The 3,762-nt window shown below is 36.7% G+C and overlaps 1 long non-coding RNA gene across 1 annotated transcript; it reads right to left on the bottom strand.

The window, feature by feature from the left end:
- Nucleotides 1-122: 122 nt before the first annotated feature.
- LOC106943564 (uncharacterized) lies at nucleotides 123-3,271 on the bottom strand. Its single transcript, XR_001423943.1, has 2 exons — nucleotides 3,131-3,271; nucleotides 123-3,043 (listed from the first exon to the last, which is right to left on the bottom strand). It is a non-coding gene; the product is annotated as an uncharacterized LOC106943564 (long non-coding RNA).
- Between the last annotated feature and the right edge of the window lie 491 nt (nucleotides 3,272-3,762).

Below are 3,762 nucleotides of genomic sequence, written 5' to 3'. Positions count from 1 at the left end.
ATAAGGATGCATCCTAGGAAAAACTAAGCACCCATCTATAGGGAAGTGACAAATGTTTTAAGCAAATTGGCCCACTTTTTCATCCGTTTCAACTGGAATTGCTTCAGCAAAAGTAGCTTAAGTCACAGTGTTGGCAGGTTTTATTTAAATATGCACACTTGCATCTCAGTTCTAATCAGAATAACATCAAAAAACACAGCTACTTTGCAATACAATTCAAAAACTACAGCCAATATAATGTGGATTTACTACACTTAGTGATATTTCAAATATGTATTTCATCTTAAGAAATTCCAACCAAAGAGGACGTTCAATACAGAAATGTCACCCAACTGAAAAGCATATCCAGCTGCTGTACAATATATGCACTCAATACCTGGTTGGGTATCTTTTTGCATAAATCACTGCAATTTAATGCTGCATACATTGAAAGCTTATAGAACTTATTTAATGTGCATCCAGCAAATTGTATCATCTGTTATTACCAATGGAAACTTTGTTTAATGCACACTTTCTATGTTAGCATCCCCTAATGTTATGCAGTCTGGGCACTTTTATTCATTGTTAGTGAATATCATGAATTTTATCTTGCTCACATTTAGTGATAACATATTCATGTCAAACAAAACTTTTAAATTCTGAGATAATAGTATCCAAAAGTTGTTGTCACCAGAAACTGATATATTTATATCATCAGATCAGCAAATAAAATAAATCTTAGAATTGATGATGCCTTACTTATGTCATTAAAAAATAAAAGGAATAATTTGGGAGCCAAATTCTATTCTATTCTATTATATTCTATTATATTCTATTCTATTCTCAGGGAATTCACTCTCCATCAGGAATACAAGGGAAGAAAATGAAGACCTCTCCAATGTCCTGTAGAAATCTGAACTCAGGCTGATCTCTAATGTTGTAGTGGAGTTTTTGGGTGATTTCCCAGAAGCATTTCACAGCTTCATTTGCTTTGGTCCACTCTTACACTGTACTTCACAAGAAGATGTCCACTATGAGCTGCCAATGAGGCAATAAGTTATTGAACATGTTGCTCGAGGTTGGTATTGTAGTAATTTAAAAGTTTTCAAATCACATTTTTATTTGAAAATGTTTTCTGTTCCTTTTCTCACTTTGATTTGCTAAATTGTTTTTCTTTTATAACAAGGAAACAAACTTGTTGGAAAGTTTGTTTCCAACTGTGAGCAAACGGATTGACCTGAAAAAGACCTTTGTATTTTTGAAGACCAGAGTTTGGATGAGCTTGTATCACCCTCAAAAAGTCACACTCTGGTACAAAGAGGACTGAGCAGATCTGTTGTAAAGAAATTATTTTGTTGATATTTTCTTCAATATATCCACAACACCATCTAGCAGAGGGCATCGCAAAACATAATTCAGGAAAAACTCAGTTGGTCAGGCGGCTTTTTCGGTCCTAGCATCACACACTTGGAATACATTACCAATAGAATTAAGAAACATCACATTATACAATAGTTATGGAAAATCCTTTAAACAATGCCTTTTATAAAATCAAAACTACATTCATGTTTTAAATTAATATCTCTGAATTAACAAATGTTTTTGTAGGGAATTTTTCTGTCAAGAGCACACATGTTCAGTCTGAAAGCAGGATTTTATGTCTTTTGTTCTCAAAACTTTTAATACTCTTGCTTACATTTTTATTTAGAAAGCAGGACTTCATGTCTTTCTTCTCAAAACTTGTAACGCTTGTACTCAAAACTTCTCGCGCTTAGACTTGGTCTCTGCTCGGACTCTCTGCTCGCTTACAAAACATGGAACTGCCTTTTGGCACAGTTGCCTGGCAACCTCTCAGCCAGTAGATGAAAGTGTTGTACTGGGTGCGTTTGTTTCCTTCTAGTGGGTGTGCCTGTGTGGCTACTATAAATTGTATCAACCTACATCACCCACTGGATGTAGGGAGAACGAAAGACGTCAGCTTTCTGCTCCGTAGTACACTAAACATTATCATCATAAACCTCCTCAAAAGACCCTAATTTAAAAAAATCTGAACTCAACTTTTGATAATAACAAAAAGCTAAATTAAAATAAGTGACAAAAGATAATATTTCTTACAGTCTGAGGTTTTACAAACATGTTAAAACTGCTTCTGCTTCTTTTCTCATTTGAGCCTTTTAACAACTTCAGACATTTATAGAAAACATCAAAAATACACTTAATGTTCACCTACTACTCCATGCATTTCAACTATAAATAGTCTAGAAATGCTTATGAAAAATACCTTAAAATGTTTAACACATCAACCTGTGTCAGCTGTTTGAGATGTATGGCAAGCATACATCCTTCCAGTCATTACTTTCACATGCTTATCTATGCAGAGTCATCAGGAAGTTGGGGCCTACCTGCAAGCATTCATTAAGGTGTGATATTTCTTTCCTGCTGTGATGAATCTTAAATGTGGCTTTTCCTTCTTGCCAAAGAGAACCTACCTTTAGTTTGAGTTAAAAGCTCAGAAAAAGTGCAGTGTATGCAGCATGTGACGCAGTCATATGACAAATTAATTTGCAAAATTTGCAACATATTTAACGAGATCCTGAGCGGATGGAGAAAAGCAGGAGCTTCATGGATCCAGACAGCATGTCATCTTTCATAAATGTACAGTTTCTTGCCACACTGTGGACAGGAATGATGTGCATCTTGCAGTCCTCTCATGCACAGTGGAATCAGACAGAAACCGCAGAATAACCTGAAAAACAGAAGAATGGTCAGATCTGCCTGCTGAGCTTCAACACTGTAATTCTTCTGCATGTACATGGGTGTGTGTGTGTGTGTGTGTGTGTGTGTGTGTTCTGCTCCCACCCCATTAAAGCCATAATGATACATGAGCACACAGCAGTCCTCCCAGCCACATACGTAACGTTACTGGTGACAAGCTCGAGGCAGTGAGGACAGCGAACAAATCCAGGAGAGTCTCTCAGACTGTTCAGTATGATGGGAATTGGCTGTGGCTGGGACACGACCGCTACTGTCAGAGCTCTGCTGCCTCTGGAGGCTCGTTCACCAACTGCCAAGAAGAAAAGAAACATGGAGCCAAATATGTACAAGAAATTAGTAGCCAATAGTAAATAGCGTTTAAAAAATAACTTAGTACTTTGTATAAGTGGGTGGACTGTGACTCTGGAGTTTTCAGATGACGTAGCCACAGCAGTTTGCCCAGAGGGTGGAGTCAAGACAGGAAAAGCACTTGGGTAAACTGTAAAAAAAAAAAAAAAATTGTGTTTGAATTGTGCATAATAATTCACAATTCTTTGCTTTTCTCTATATTTTCAATAATTTGTCATATTGTTACAGGGTTCGTACCTGTCATGGAAAACCTGGAAAGTCATGGAATTTCATTTGAGGTCATAAAAAAGTTATTTAATTTGCAAATAAGGGCAAAAAATGCACCGCAGTGAAGTTAGTTTTAAGTTGGATATTCGATATTCGAGCTCCGGGGAGTAAGCGGTGTTTAGCTCAAGGTTGATCCGATTTATGAACGCTACTTTCGGCCAGCGGTTCTCCACCGCTCCCAGCCGCAGGGCCCGAAGGTTCACTTAGGGACTGTCAACAAACTACCGAACCAAACACTCCTGTCAAAGAAATGTTAATAAATGCCTTGAATTGTAACCAACTAACTAATTGTCTGTGCTAATTCATGCTTTTACATGAGCCAAAATAGCATCTATAAAATTTTAGTCATATACAATATTTTCAATGATTTTAATATTAAACAATATAATGTGG

Source organism: Poecilia latipinna, unplaced genomic scaffold (genome assembly GCF_001443285.1).
Source record: "Poecilia latipinna isolate Pla-1442-1.1 unplaced genomic scaffold, P_latipinna-1.0 Scaffold5478, whole genome shotgun sequence".
Lineage (NCBI taxonomy): Eukaryota > Metazoa > Chordata > Actinopteri > Cyprinodontiformes > Poeciliidae > Poecilia > Poecilia latipinna.
The sequence above is the reverse complement of the archived record's forward strand: the minus strand, read 5'-3'. Positions and strand labels throughout refer to the sequence as shown.